The 16,678-nt window shown below is 39.6% G+C and overlaps 1 protein-coding gene and 1 long non-coding RNA gene across 2 annotated transcripts in view; both read right to left on the minus strand.

Annotated features, from left to right (window-relative positions):
* Positions 1 to 16,678, minus strand: part of Znf521 (zinc finger protein 521) — a 287,254-nt gene that overhangs the window by 232,935 nt on the left and 37,641 nt on the right. The gene's annotated exons all lie outside the window — the stretch shown is intronic.
* Positions 2,765 to 16,678, minus strand: part of LOC111816477 — a 15,749-nt gene continuing 1,835 nt past the window's right edge. Inside the window, exons 2-3 of the long non-coding RNA XR_002820866.1 lie at positions 16,003 to 16,005; positions 2,765 to 2,844 (exon numbers count right to left, since the gene is read on the minus strand). This is a non-coding gene — a long non-coding RNA (uncharacterized LOC111816477). The remainder of the gene's footprint in view (positions 2,845 to 16,002; positions 16,006 to 16,678) is intronic.

The raw sequence follows: 16,678 nt of genomic DNA on the forward strand, positions 1-16,678 counted from the left end.
GACAAGTGAATGGAATTTATTTATGGAAAAGCTTGGAACAGGCAACAGATCAAGGAAAAGACTATGCGCCCTTCTACCCTCTCCCTATTCCTAACCCAAACTGGGCAGGGTGAGGCAGACTCTCGCAGCTCATAGCCTCCTTTGCCTACCTGACAGCGCAGTCACAGGGTTGCTGTGGTAAGCCCTGAGAGGGCCAAGGAAAAACCCGTACCCCTTGGGAAGCCATATAACTCCCGAAACCTACTCTGGAATACTTATCTCTCGATTTCTGACTTACATTCACAGAAAGAAATTTCTTTCTCATCTCAGCTATTGTTTGAGGTTTTCTATTACATATAATCGTTTAAGCATATAGTTCAACTATACTTTCGGGGGCCAAGACTTACACTTTGAATGGGTAAATTTCAATTCAGTAGTAGACAGAAAAAGACACCTCAAGTGGTCAACTGCTCAAGTCAAAGACATGACTTATCTTAAAAAAAGTGTTTAATAATAAAGTACTTATTTTTCCTAAGTCAATATAGAAATACGTTGTTGAGGAAAGTCATTAAATTTTTTGATTTTTCAATCTACTCATTCCATAATGGTGGTAATATTTACATACCTCTTACACAGAAACAATTAACTAATTAATAATTGTCAATCACCTTGAAAAATACGATATTTTAAAAAGCAATAAGACTTTTCACTAAAGTATTAATAGCTTGCTGGGGGATGTGGTACAGCACCTGCCTGGCAAGCGCAAGGTCCTAAGTTCGATTCCCAGTGTCCAAAAAAAAAAGCTTAATAGTTGTGCTAGTAAATTCTTCATTTGCTGGGAAAAATTTACTTTTGATAAGCATCACAGGCTCATAACATAAAAAGAATTAAAACTTAAATGAAGATTAAGACTTAAGGCATTTCATGATATTTTAACTGAGAACCTTCACGAGGGAGTCCATGCTAGTGAGTTTAGAAAAGTATTTTCAGTGTGTATGTATGCTGCGTAACTGCTTCTACAACCTGACTCACCTCTCCAGAGTTGCTCATGAACTCTACCCTATTCAACTCTTTTCACACCGCTCACTATACAATGTAACGCAAAACAGACTTTTTAAGTGTTCTGGCTAATAACTGACTTCATAGTTACTTCACTTTGTGCACACCTGCAGCACATTCACCTGCACTGTACCCTGCCGGAGCTCCTGAGTACTTATGGTGTACAACCTGCTATGAGACAATGCGTGGATTATCAGACTGTTATCTATATGCGACAGCAGAATTCTAACTCACAGGCATTAGTGGTTTCATGCATTAGTGATTTCCCACGTGGAATGCCCACCTCGCCCAACCTTTCCCACACTTCCTTCCTCCTATTCACTTCCCAGTGATCGCTCTGGGCAGCGGCAGCCTCTGTCCTTCCACAGATCTCCCCTGCATGCACTTTACCACCCCTGCTACTTTCACTAGTTGGAGCACTTACCACCTATGGTAACAACCTGACACTGAGTGACATGGGGCCACGTTCAGCATCGCATTTTCAGTTGCACGTGCTCTTTTCCTCAAGTGTATAGTTAGCTCCTGCACAATGGGAATCAAGACTCATATCTCTTTTGTGCCCTCAGACTGCTCAACAGATGTGAATATAGTAAAACACTACGTATACAGGAAATACGTTGCATTGGTGTGTCTCATGCACTGCAAAGCCAGTCAACATGCTTTATGATTATTTATCATACAAGTGCATCTTTTTACGCTCCCGGAAAACAGAAGTACAAGCCTCCAGTATTTAAATGAATTCGCAGAGATGAGACAATTTTCAGAACCACCGATCACTTGTGCCCGCAGTACAGGTAGACTAATCCCCAAACGCTTATGCCTGCCTACTAAAAGTGAGGTATGAATATTTTAAAATGCATTAAGCTGAAATTAATATGTTCTAATTTGTTGAGCTAATTCACAAAACTAGATAGAAATCTTTTAAAGTCATTCTAAAAGTTGCATAGGAAAGTTAGGTGCCTCTAAATCCAAGTATAAAAGTTTTTCATAATTCCCATTGCTCCGTGACTTTTTTATACTTCACCAGAGTTCCTGCTAAAAGCTTCCATCAGGACTAAAGTGTTATACTGAAATAAGGTACCCTCTTTATACCCAAAACATAGCATTCTCTGTTCTTTATACATTTAAGTATCAATTCTTCCTAAAAAAAAGTGATTAACACACATCACTCAACAAATGTTCTTGTCCTTCTTTTGCCCCACACCCTAGCCTCAATCACACATCATTTCTTTTTGAATTATAAAAGGGGAGAATTTTAGAAAGAATGCCAGTGATTAACTCACAATAACTCTTTCAAAAGATCTCAGGATTGTGTAAGACCTTCTGGTCTGAAACTCACGTGGGTGATCTTAAGAGAATCTTCATCATCTTTAATCCAGTCATACTACTAGTAACACATGTTTATCATGTGCCTGCACTACGTGCCAAGCACCTTACTAGGCTCATCCACATAAAATCTCATTTAGTCAATGGGCTAGGCAATTTTAACACATTTTCGGATGTGTTAACATCCGAAACTTACAGATGAGGAAAATTTTTTTTCTTCATCCTGGTTTATTCTGTAACTAGAAAACTAAATCCTTGGACAGAAATGAAAGGGTGGGCTTAATCCTTCTCCTCGTCATCCTGGCTCCAGCCCCGCCCTGGCCTTTCTTTGCATTCTTCCTCTTCACAGGGCCTGGGCCGCCTCCCCCACGTGGGGAGCACAGGGAGAAGTCAATGTGCTTCTGGGAGTCCAGGCGCACAGTGAAGGACAGAATGTTCACCACCTGCTTGCGGACCCTGATGTGGCGCTGGCGGATGAGCCTTGGGGATGGACTTGGCCAGGCCCAGCTTGAAGACCTGAGTCTGCAGGAGCCTCTCCAGAAAGTCCTCAATTTTTAGGCCTAGGATGTAATCCAGCTTCATCTTGCCCTCATCCAGCACCCCAAAGTGGACGAGCTGCTGACAGAATCCCTAAATCATCTGCCCAACCCCACCCAGCCACATCTGAAATTCGCACTGACGTGGGCCGGTTGCCAGAGCCCACCCCTTCATCCATTATACTTGTCTTTCCTAGTTCCATTAACCACACACTTTTTACCCATTTTAACACTTCAAAGTTTTGTTAATTCATTTCTCCTTCAGCAAACTGGTAAGAATTAATTACTACTGAATGATTACATTGATTTTTTTTAAGCTAATGGAATTTTTAATGAAAATAATACGAAGGGAGATGATGAGAAAATGCAGGTCTGAAGATCAGCCATAAAAGCAGCCTGTGAAGATTCACAAGATGGTTACAGATTCCAAGCAATGAACAGCAAAATCAAAACTGCCTGGCAATTTCTTGAGGGGAATGGCAGCTGGTGAACATAACTAATACTTCCTTTATAATACAATTTCTCATAGAGATGGACAGTAGTACATTTTTTCCAGAAAAAAAAAAAAATCACTGTTCTAATCAATCCTCTGAAAGTAAAACACCCTTCTTAGCATCTGTTTGCTGGGTTTCAATGAAGCATTAAACATTATATGTCAAAGTTCCCACCATGAAAGACAAGAGCACCAGCCAGCCTTCATACTTCATATATCTAGCTTTTACAGAAAAGACTGGGACTGTGGAATGTCATTTCCACTTGCTGTAACAACCCAAGCTACAAAGGACCTTGTGTCTGGAATGAAACTTTAAGTAATAACCAACCTGGGTAAAGGCAATTTTTCATTTAAAAAACAAAAACGCTTGATCGGAATCAGGTTACAAAAATGAGAATAAGGTGGAGAAAAAAGCTTAGAGAATTCACAAAGGGAAAACAGAATCACAATTCAAGAAAAGATGACACTCTCATACACTAAGTGGGCTAAACTCTATTGTGGGTCCTGGCCTAAAGACACAAGTGCTTCTTTAAACAACACTAGCCAGAAAAGTATCTCAAATTTTACATACAGGAAAAAGAAGGCACCATCCTCACTGGCACATCTGCTTCTTTCTCACTCCTGATGTATGTAGACCGGCTTACCTAAGGAGTCAGAGACCTGGGATTGGCCCTAGGTGATCCTTTCACTGTGTCGCATGCCTCAAAATGAATTCAACCTACACTTTGAAGATTTTACCTCCAAACTGGCTGTCTGGCTCTCTTCTCCAACCCTTTGACTATGTACTGGTATTGGCTCCGTTATCTCACTAGCAAGATATAAGAGCTTATGTCAAAAAGGTGAGGCATGTGGGGGCTGGCGAGATAGCACAGCGGACTAAAGAGCCTGCTTAGGCAAGTGCAGGGACCAAGGTTCGACCCTGGCGCCACTTGCCGCAGTAGCCCCGCCCCAGGGCCAGCTGAGCAGGCCAGAGTCTGGGCATAGTGGCACATATCTGTAATCTCAGGGCTGCAGAGGCTGAAAGTAGGAGGATCACCATGAGCCCACACTGCGTAGTGAGGCCCTGCAGCAACCAAATACATTTTTTAAGAAAAAGACATGGCATCATCCTTACACAGCAAGTGAATAGACAATATGTGCCTATTCACTTGTCCTACAACTCTTCCACCAGCCAGGAGGTGCCCAGCTGGTCCTGTGCTTCTTTTTACCTTTTGTCTTGCCTATCAGCCTGAAATGCCTCTCTGTCTTCACCCTGATTACTAAAGGCACCAGGTGCTCCAGGAAGCCCTCTCTGAAGCTCAGGGACCCCTTCCCAACATTTTCAGGCCAGAAAATGCTAAGCCCAGAGCCCTGTATTCTCAGAACTTATTGGATATGTTCTTCAGCTTTTCATTAATACAGCAGAATGCTTGAGATAAGCAACTTATAAGGAGGTTTATTTGGCTCATGATCATCAAGGTTCCAGGATCTGTCAGATCCACTGCTGTTATGCTCTGGGGTGTTATTGGGGTGCTGTGGACTCCTTTTAGAGATTCTGTCCAGGTTCTTATTGTCCTAAACAAGGAATTGGACAAGAAATGTGCAAAAGGTAAAGAATTTTTACACTTATTAAAGGTAGGAAAAGAAGTAAGTTCTGCAGAGTGAGTGTGGGCTAATTCAATGTAAGAAAAGAAATAAACATACAGGGTAAGACTAGGCCACTGAAAGAGAGAGAGCACAGTAGCCACAAGGTTAACGGCTGCCATTTTTGTATCTCCCATTCCTCAGGCAGACATCAGATCTAGGCAATCCAATCAAATACCTGCCTGATCTATCTCACACTAGAACAACTGAAGATAGCATTTTTTTTTTTTTTTTTTTTTTTTTTTTTTTTTTTTTATTTTAGGAATGGGTCTACAGGGTGTTCAGGGTCTCACTACAATATGGGACTCATAGTGATCCACCTGTTTATAGCCTCCCAAGAGCTGGGATTACAGGCGGGGCATGCCACCATGCCCAGTCTCAATTGCCTTTCAGCGTGCGCTGGGGGTGAGGCCAGCACAGCAGGCCCAGAGATTGAACCCCAGACCCCTGCGCCTGCTTGCAGGCACTTTAATCCACTGAGCTATTTGGCCAGCCCTAAGGATAGCATTTTCTGATTGGTCTCAGGTGCAGAGCTTGAACCCATGTGTCCCACATCTTTGTGACAAGTCAGCTGACCACTTGCCCAGGCTCTTGGCCACACCCTAATCTCCTGTCTCAGGGGAATGGGAGGGGGATGCCAATTGGTAATGGGAGAAAGTGCATGATAGGTGAAACTGTTCATTTCATGGCCAGGAAGCAACAAAGTGACGAGGGGTGTGAGTCTCATAATCCCCTTCAAAGCCACACCTCCAACAACCTAAAGATCCCCCATTAGCCTCCACCTCTCAAAGCTCTCCCACTTCCCAAGAAAGCCGCCCTAGAGACAAAGTCTTTAACACATGAGCCCTTGGGTAGCATTCAAGATTCAAACCAAAGCACTAGACAAAGAATAGACTCTTGATACATATTTATTGTACAAGATTTCTGATGAGTGCATAGTGGGATATGGGGACATCTGCTCCTGGGAAGTGCTGTTCCCTGGCTGTGGGGAACCTTCTTAGTACAGCAGATATGGTATTGTATACTTCACATGATACTAAGCTATTCTTCAGCACCTAATCAATGTAAGAACAGTCATATCAACATTTGTCTGCTTTAAACCGGTGGCCACAAGAAGAAAGCTATCACCATTTAGCTGTTAGGCACCAACTTACACTGCAGTCGAGAGTAGCCACTAATGAAAATGAAGGCAGAGTGGTTTTTCGCTGCTTGGGTAGGTAGTGGGACACATGAACTGCAAAGAGCAAGCAGTTTGCTTGAGGAAAGAAGCTACGAGTCATGGAAGGAGGCTGGAATGAAGCCAGGTGCCCTGTTCTTCTGCCATGCTTACTAACCATCACTTTAGACAAAGTGACAAAACAGCATCACCTCCAGAAGAGGTTCCACTTTGGTTTTCAGAAGATGAAGAAGTGAAGGTAAGACATGACTGAGACTAGAAGGCTATCAGTTTTCTCCCAGTGCAAGAGATACTTCAATGGAAAATCAAACTGAAAGACCAAACCAAAAGGATAGGGTTGAAAATAAGGTCCTGGGAAAGAAAGAAAGAAAATGGTGGGTGGAGTGTAAAATTATAGGGAAAAAATATTCAGAAGAGAGAGAAGAAGAGAAAAATGTTTAAATATCTACCCTTAAAATTTTTTTAAATGTTCCCCTTGAAGGCATGATAATAAAGAATATTTAATGTATGATATTAAACCGGTGTATATAGCCACAATGCATAGCTTTTAGATAACCAGTATCAAGTAGTGGTTAAAAAGAAAATAGTTTGCATAGAAAATAGCATTAAGTATAAAAACAATTTGTAGAGTTAACAGATTCTTTTTTAAATGACTACAAAAGCATTCCCAAGAGTTTGTCAGCCTGATAATTTAGTTATGATGGGGAACATTTTTACAAATTAAGACTATAAAAATTTAACTTTAAAGACAATCTGAGTAATAAAAATATACATTTTAAATAATTCATAAATTAAATGAAAAATTTCTTTGTATACAACCAAAAATAAAAATCTTAATGTTTGAATAGTGCTTTTTCTAAAAGCATATTTCTTTTAAATAATTATAACAATGAATACACATTCTGTAGAAAGTCTATTTTGCAAGAATAATACACAGGCCAGTCACTGCTCTTACTTTTATTTTCTGCTTCTGTAATCAGTTCCCAGTTTGCCCTGTTTCAATGTCTCTCATACCAGAAAGCCAAGCACTTTGAAGGGTCTTCAAAATAGGCATGACTCCAAGAAAGCCACTGTGTAAAAAAACTGATGTGAAAATGGACACTGCTTAAGACCAAGTGAAGTCTGTATGTGAGTCTTCCCACTGCGTGTGCATCCTCGCATTAATTAGACACACGAGGATGGGGGTCATGAGGCTCATCACCCTGTCATCCTCTTCCACGCTTTTAGTCAGTCACCAGGGGGAGCTAATACTGCTCTGTGGAGAATTCTAGCCCAAGAATTAGATTGTTTTAAAGGAAAAATGGATGTGGTGATGAATATAATTCAAATATGACCTACTCAAGCTATAAGGCAAACATATCACACTGGCAAAAGCTCAGATATGTCATTATGCTGTGAAACAAAGGAGCTGAAAAAGAAGAAAGAATAGAAAACCATCAGTTAGTACAATCGGTCTGTGCTTAACAGAGGACATAAGGAAGCCCAGTCACTTATGGTTGTCTTTGGTCTTACAAAAGCCACATTCATCATCCTGATTTTGCACGTTTGCCCATTTGCTCCCCTGGTCCTGTTGCTTTCTTGGTTCGAAGTACTACTGTGATTCTGTCTTCTCTCAGCTAATCATTTGCTCAAAAATACCCCACATAATTACATTATAATCATATTGAAACCAGTGTTTCTTTACCCTTTTGCTGTTAAATATTCCCTTCTGTTCCAAATATATATTTTTTAGCACTTCCAATGTGTGTTCAAAGAATCCTACCCAATAATCTACTTCCATTCATCCTACCATTCACCCAGGAGACACAATCTCTTTAAACTTTGAGAAGCTCCACTTGGAACAAAGAGGGGGAAAGGGTTCAGAGTTTGTGGAATAATCACCTCTAATCGATCAATTTCCCCTGAAGGTAAAGCAAGAAAGAAAGGAGGAGTGAGGAGTTCCAGTCCAATTCCTTGAAGTTTAAAGGAACTAAGCCCTGAGGCACCGCGTAGAAAGATTCCTGCCTTCCCCTCCCAAGACCTATTAAGAGGTCACGGATCTCCATGACATTGCTGCCATTCCCTGAAGACAAGATCCCCAGTCAGGAGCTTAGCACAAAGACAGGGTGTGGAAAAAGTCTACTTTCAATAGCTTCTTAAGCAACCCTCTACCTCAAAAAGGAAGTAGTTATCGGTCACAAGCATTTTAAAAAGTGTAACGTTTTAAAGTGCGGTCAGGGAAAAAAATGTAAAAATTCAACACCTTAAGTTTTACCATGTAGAATTTCACATTTGAGGACAGGCTGACCATGGAAGAATCTTTAGGTGCACAACCATAGCCAAATAGCTCAACACTGTCCTGCTCACTCGGTAGGGAATGGCTGCGGAGAGCCTAGGAGATGGGGGGTCTCTTTTAATTCATCTCCTCCACAAAGGAGACCCCACTGTTTCAACGTCCAAATACAGCTCTTCTTGAATAATTTTTACATTTTTCCACAGGGACAAAGTGACAGCCTTAATTACCATCAATGACCATCAAAGGGCACAGTAGAAATTCTTGAAGAAATTCTCCCATGGTTTGTGTTCTTGACATTTTATTTACAATTTTTGGCAAATGAATCCTGAAACCACACAATTAGATCATTAGCTATTCATTATCCATTATACAAGTAACACAAAGCTGTTTCTCTAAAACCAGTGTAGTTATGCACACATCCAAAGGTAGAATTTACAAATCTTAATCCTAACTTTCTTCTTAAATTGAACCTCTGTAGAATACAATTAAAAAAAACTCAAGTCGAAGAACATGCGATTTCTGAGTATAGTTGTAACTAGCAAATGATAGTCGCCATTTATATTTTTCTGGTAGAACATAAAGTAAATGCATCTATTTTTTTTCTATGTTAGGAGATTTTTTTCCTTTAGGAACTTTCCATTCATACTCAGCAGCCGCCCTGTGATTCACAAGTTATTAAGGCAGGCAAAGTATAAAAACACTTCATAAAAGATGGATATGAAAGATATAAAGAAATACTTCCTTGAGTTACCCTTTCAACTTTTATACCATTTCATTGTAATAACCTAATACATGTAACAGCTCATCAATCACAGTGGACAAGTGTAATTCATTAGTGTAGCCCTCTCACAACTCCCAATTATATTAGCCAGAAGCATTCAGAGAGCTTTGAGAAAATAATAGACCTAAAATGACTGTTTTATATCCACATTTCTGTAGAGACTTTCACAAACAAAAACATCAAAAAGAGAGTGGCAGGCGAGATACTAATATTTTCAAATTCTGTTGTAGCAAAGCCAATGTGGACATCATAAAACTCTGCAGCTTTGCAAAGGACTAAAAAAGTTCAAATGACCCTTTCTCAAAAGCTGGAAAACGTTGCTCACTCAGCGGACAACTCAGAAGTCAGATCCAATTTGGGATAATCCCTCTCTCTTTGTAAAGCAGAGGAGAATTTAGTCATAGCCCTGAGAAGAAGAAAATGACACCCTCAGCCCCACCACCTTCTCCAAGACTGGGAGTGGCAGAGGAAAGTGATGAGCTACTTTTCACATCACCAAGTAAGCTGTAGACAAGAACAGTGGGCTTTGAGACAAGGGTAGAGAGGACATTCAGAATATTTCACAGCCAAGTAGAAAGGGCACCAATCATAAACGGCCAGCAGAGTATGAACAAGGCCTGCCTGAGCTTTAGATAAATAATCCCTCAGTTGGCCAATGACTGCTTTTTCCCAAGCCTTTGTGCTTCACTGGGGTGAAAGAGACTCACAGATCATCTTGTTTTGTTATAACTAACTGCATTCACACACAGTCCTCAAAATCTGACAACTGACTTAAAAGCTCTTGATAATACATTGATAATCAAGCACAAGAAATCTGTAAGAATTTGGGAATCTGGCCTGTGCCTAGTAAAAGCTTTCTATCAGCCATCATAGGAAAGAAAGGAAAAGACATCACTAAAGTAAAGCCAACTAAGAATTGGCCAAACAAAATTAAGACGATCATGAAAGTTTGAAATATGTGCTTATAGAGGGCCTGCCCCATAGCTCAGTTCTTTAAGTGGCTGCTTCAACAAAGCAGTCAGCCTCAGGTTGCTGTAGTTCGATCCCCACAACTCAAGCCAGCCAAACCTGCCCTGAAGGCATTCGGAGCAAAAAAAGGAAAAAAAAAAAAAAAGCCCTTCTGAAATATGTGCTTATATCCACCACTGATAATAATAAATCTCATGGACAAATAAATTACACATGTTCTTTCTTTGCTCGTTTGATGAGATATCTTTTTCAGCTCAGTTATTAAAGTGAATTAATAAAATAAAAGAGTAAATCAAGACTCTAAAATAAATATTTATAATCATTGTTTATTTCAATTTTACCTGATTCAATTTCTACTTTTGTCATATGAGACATATCACTATTTAATGTTGTAAGGTACATAAATTATTAAAACTCATACTAAACTCTTTTTGTAAAAGAAAGAAAGAAACAAACAAACAACAACAACAACAACAAAAAAAAAAAAAAAACGGACATGCTACCCATCCCAAAACGAAGATGCAAATGCAGAAGGAGCTTGGGAATAGAATCTACAAAAACTAAGAAAATAGATTTTCAAGCTTTAGTGAGGTATAGAAAATAAAGTAGGTTAAAAAACATAGAACTATTTTGAGGCACATAAAAATAATTCATTAAAATGAAGGGAAATGGTAAAATAAAATTTATAGAATCTTCTCATATAAAGATGAATATTTACCATATTAATGTTTAACATCAAGGAACAATGAATTAATACAGAACTATAGAAATAAAACATATGCCTTAGGACTAATGTAAACTAAAATTTTGAAATATATTTATTTCATGTAATTTATGTTGTTATTATTTGATAAAGAAAACAATAGTTCTTTCACAAAAGAACTGGGCTTCTATGAAAATCATGTTTCCAGGGCAGGGGAGATGGCTCAGTAGAATAAGTGCTTCCCTGGCAAGCACAAGGGCCTGAGTTCAATCCCTGGAAAAAAAAAAAGAAAGAAAGAAAGAAAGAAAGAAAGAAAGAAAGAAAGAAAGAAAGAAAGAAAGAAAGAAAGAAAGAAAATCATGCTTCCTTCTCTAAAATATGCCTCTCTAATGATGGTCTGTGAAGATGGCCCAGTCTTCTATCCCCCCACCTAAAAAGACCAGAAGAACCAAGTATTATGTTTAAATTTTGGAAATGGTCTGTGTTCTACAAATTAAGGGAAGTTCATAAATCAACTGCTTTTTAAAAACTGAATCCAAAATCTTTAAAATACAATAAATAAAATTCCCTCTCTAAAATACCCCTGTCCAGTGGAGCCTACTCACTTTAATTCACTACAAGCATACAACAAAAATTTTTGACCCCTCCCCAAGTAATGATCATCATCATATTCCAGGTCTAAAAGTTCTCAGCTAGGGCTGGAGAGATGGCTCAGTGGTCTAAAGCACCTACTTGGAACAAGGTTGGCAAAGCACAGGGACGGCGGTTCGATCCCCCAGCATCACAAGCCAGCCAGCCCCGCCCCCAGGTGGGCTGAGCTGGCCACACACACTAAATAAATGTAAATAAATAAATAAATAAAAGAAATACTTAAAAAATAATAATAAAGTAATTTTAAAAAAATAAATAAAAGTTCTCAGCTAACAAACATTATGTGACGTTCCCAGGAAATAAACACCCTGCTTTCCACCATTAATGTATACCATTCACTCATCAGTTTAGGTCATTCTGCTCCCAAAATGTGAACCCATACAGAAATCTTCGTAAAGAAGCCATGCATGTGGTTAGAGCCTATAAATCTGATCTGTAAACATGTGCCGCGAAACTACAGCAGGCTTCCTGTCACGCAGTCTTCTACCTACTCAGTCATCAATAGTATGGGGGTGGTGGGTTAAGATCTAATACAATGCAGCTTAAGGTTTGTTGGGTTTTTTTTTCTGCATTTATGCCCAAGCAATTCACATTAATGATGTGGAAGAACACTTAACAGACAATTTAAGTTTGCAAATTAACAAGAGAAAGGAGAAAAATGACTCTGAACAACAAGCAGACTGTATTACCAAATGCACTTTACACATTTATCCTGTTAAGTGTAGCTTAGTTTTGATGATTTACAATGCTAGCTCTTACTCAGGTTTGTAAGCATAATAAAGCCTCCGTAATCTCAGCCTTCCCACAGCACCCTGCTATTAAATCTTTGTTGAGAAGTGTGATGAGACCCCTCTGGCTTCCAGCCCTCCCTACCCCCCCGAGGGAATTGCCAAGAAATGATAGGGTGTGTGGATTAGTAAAATGAGAGGTTCTCTGTGCTTTCCCTTCTTTAAATATATATTTTGATAATCTGTCTTCTGCATCAGAGAGTCCCAATAGCACTAGAGTGTGGATTTCCCTCCCTTCCCAGCCTGCAGGAAAAAAGACAGCAAGGCCGGTGGCTTCCATCTATAGCCACAACTGAAGAGAGGGATTTTTTTTTCCTTCACCTTTCCCCCTGTTCCTTCAAGCAGGAATGATACAGTATTTAATTATACATGCTGGACTGCAGGCTAAGGAAAACTACATCACGAGACAAAGAAGAGAAAAATCATCCGTGTGAGTGTAGCCATATCGCTTGCTATCTTCAGGGATGGATTTGTCCTTTTCTACAACAAGGATGCTTATTCTGAATTGGACATCCCAGAATATGCCCAGAGACAGACCTGTGCTGTGTGTATGTGACATGCCCCTCCATGTCCTGTCCTGGAGCCTCTGTCAAGGGTCCCTGGCTTCCTGACCTCTACTCACGACAGGAACTGTTGCATTCTTAATCTACTAGGTGACTTTCAAATCTGGGACAGAATGGATTTTCTGGTTCCATATTTGACCTTCTTCTCCAAAGGCCTGGTTTGGTCTACGCTCATTTGACAAGTTAGGGTTTCAAGCTTTTTTAATAAGAAATAGATGAGTTTTCAGCAAGGCATGAGACAAGTCACCAAAGGAATAGATCGGAAGTTACTGAGAAAGCCATTAGTTCGGGAGAAGGATGAACCCAAGGCAGGGCTGCCATGATTCTCACAGCAGACCCTCCCTGAGTAACACCCGCCCAGAGCTGTTAGTCTGATTTCTGTTGCTGTAACAAAATATTCAATGGAAGACAACTGAAGGGAGAAATGACTGATTTTTCTTACATTTCAGATGTGTGAGTCCATGGATACTTGGCTTGGTTGTTTTCATGAGGCACAAACTTCAGCAGAGAAGTAACAGCAAGAAAAGACAAACAGAGCGAGCCAGAGAAGAAGGGCTATCTCCACCATCCATTCCCTTCATCTAGGTTCTACCTGCTAAAGTCACTCGATCATCAACTCATCAGGCAGGGCATTATTCCTTTGATGAGTTTTGCACTCTTAGGGTCTGATCACGCCCCAAAATCCTATCCATTATTCTTGAGGGGCTTTTTAAACCAAACCATAACAGCATTAGATCATATCATAACTGAGCCCCTTATTTCGCAAAACAACCAGTTACAAGGCTTCTGCCTCCTCTAACTGCATTCTTTAATTAACCTTCAGGTCCATAACTCAGAATTCTTCATACAAATTACTTATCAGAAAGTCTTCAGGTTATAGTCTAGCCAGGTAGGGTCGAACACATAAAACACAAGATTAATAGACAGAAAACCACAAGGATCAAATACACTGAAAAAAAAAAAAAAAAAAAGGCTGTTAAGATTCTGATGGAACAGGGTTGGAAGCTGGCATAGACAAGAGAAGCAGAAGACTTAGAGAAGAGACAAGGGACAAAGGCAAATTAGTAAAGGCTCAAGTGAAGCTGTATGAAGTAAAAAGACGAAAAGAATGAAAAGGGACAATGACAGATAGACCAAATCTGGAAGAAGGAAAAGTGAAACCAAGTTCCTGTCTCAATTTTGTGTAAAATGTAGCATTTTGTCAGTGAGTGTTGGGGGAAGCCCCAGAAAAGGCAGACAGCAGAAGAAAACTCTTGGGGCTTCTTCCCACAACTTATACTCAAAGGCTGGCATCAAGGAAGGTGGCATCGGGTATTCTTTTTTTTTTTTTTTTTTTTTGGTCTTCTTGAGACAGGGTTTCATTACGTAGGGCACGCTGGCCTTAAACTCACTTTGTCACCCATGTTGGCTTGGAACTCACAAGGACTGGGATCACATGCATGAGCTACCACACCCCGTCATGGTGCTCATTTAATTAAAATGCTTACAAGCGTCTTCAGATTTTTTCCAGATCACACTGGAAGACACCTCCAACCAACTCAAAGTTCAGCTTCAACAAATGGGAATGAACCCCAACACTGCTTCTCCTTCTCTTTATTTTTTTCCTGGCTTTTCTTCCACTTCTGCTTTGCCTCCTGCATCTACTGTGCATCAGCAGCACCCTGACCAAGGAACAGAAACAAGCCCCATTACGTCCACTTTTTCCTGCCAGGTGTTTCAGTAAATCAAAAGTAAGCTTTTGCTTTTCTGTCTTTGATTAAAATGTTGTGGAATGTGAGCATCACACAGACTCCCTGCTTAGAGAAAACTTCACAGTAAACCAAATATTTCATTAAGGTTATTCTTTAAAAAGGAAAGCAATATTTAATGTATAAATATGATCTTTACCATGGCATGTGCAGAAAAATCTAGCATTTTCCACACAATTGTTATTAAAGTTGTGAGTCTTGTTTCTCTTCTATTTCATAGGGCTGAATGTATGGACCACTAAAAGGCAGATTCTCCATACAAGCTAAGCACTCCTAAGTAAAACAAATTGGTGGATCAAGAACTTAGAATCAGAAGTTTGTCTTTTAAAAATAGTTGAATTTGATAATGAATAGAGAGACTTGTTCTAATAGTCTTTGTGGACAGGATATCATGTCTGCATTTTATAAATGAATAACCACTAAGACAACAATATGCAATGTGTTAATTATTGAAACTGTGCTAGTAATTGGTTTTGAAACTGTCTAGTTGCTGTTTCTCAGTAAAATTATTTTATAAATAAAAATCATTGAATTTTCAAGTATTCTTAAGGCTAGGGTCGCAGCTCAGTGAGTCCCTGGGTTTAGTGCTCCATGTGCATAAATAAGCAAATAAAGCAAGTAAGAAAGTGGCTCCATGGCTGAAAAAGAACTCAGTCCTGCCTTAGCTAGGTTTTCTTGCTAACAGACTGTACCCTGAGCAGATGCGTCACACTCGCTTGCTCAAGTCTCTCTGGTTCTACTTTGACCTGAATAACAATTCCATGAGGTTTGCTATAAAGCACTAGTAATCCCATTTGAAACATGCCCACTCATTACCTACACTGAATAAGATTTTCCTAAAATTACCTGTTCTTAGGAAAATAGATGTTAAATGAAGTCAGTTAAGCACATAAACCAGAAAATGTAAGTAAGTCAACAAAAGGCACCAATATACATCCATAGAATGCTAATGTGAGAAAGACCAACAGCGCCAAGGTCAACCAAGATATACAACAGCTAGAACTCTGCCACCTCATTGGTGGGTGTGGAAACTGGTACAACCATTCTAGAATCAGGGACAGAAGTTTCTCATGCAGACAAACCTACCCCACCCCATACCCTTAAACACCCAGCAATTCCACTCCTATGTTCTTCTCCAAAGAGAATTAAATTATACATGCACATAAAAATTCTAATAAGAAGATTCTCTACAAATTCATCACAACTGACAACTAGTCATCAAATAAAAGTAACCAAAACCTCCAAAAATAAGACAATTGAAAATATATTCACAGTCATACAATAGTGGTAGTATTCCTCAATGTGAAAATTACTCAGTAATAAAAAGAAACACACTGTTTATATTCACAGTAACACAAATGACTCTCGCTGACATGCTGAGCAAAAGAAGCCTGACATACAGAAAAGGGCGCATAGTGTATGATCTTGCTCCCAACAGAGAAAACAAATTGGTGGATCAAGAACTTAGAGGAACTTCCAGTGAGCATGATGTCTCAGAAAGGAATATAAGGGGACTTCAAGGATGCAAGAAATCTTCTCTTAAGAGGAATGTGGCACATGGATATGTGTATTTTTCCAAAAAGCATCAAACTATGTACTTAAGACTTTTGACTTTTATGTTAGGTAAATATTACATTACAATTATAGCACTGGTAATTCCAAACAGCATTAAACCCCAGTTAGTTTGCTTATTGTGGTAGCATGAGGAAGCAATTGTGAAGCTACTTAATGTGTGTTTCAGTCTTCAGAAGATGAGTAAATCTATTGAGGGTACTGAGTGGAAAGTGGTACAACCTTTCTACAATCAGGTACAGAAGTTTCTCCTCAAATACAGGATGGCAGTTTGGTTCCTGAGTAACCAAGGAGAGAGGTGGGACTAAGATTCCCTGCATCACTGCACTTTCTAACCATTCCAAATAAATCTGCCTCTGTCAATCAAGAAGAAGAAGAAGAAGAGGAAGAGGAAGAGGAAGAAGAAGAGGAAGAGGAGGAGGAGGAGGAGGAGGA

The sequence above is a fragment of the Octodon degus genome, unplaced genomic scaffold (genome assembly GCF_000260255.1).
Source record: "Octodon degus isolate 3935 unplaced genomic scaffold, OctDeg1.0 scaffold00003, whole genome shotgun sequence".
Lineage (NCBI taxonomy): Eukaryota > Metazoa > Chordata > Mammalia > Rodentia > Octodontidae > Octodon > Octodon degus.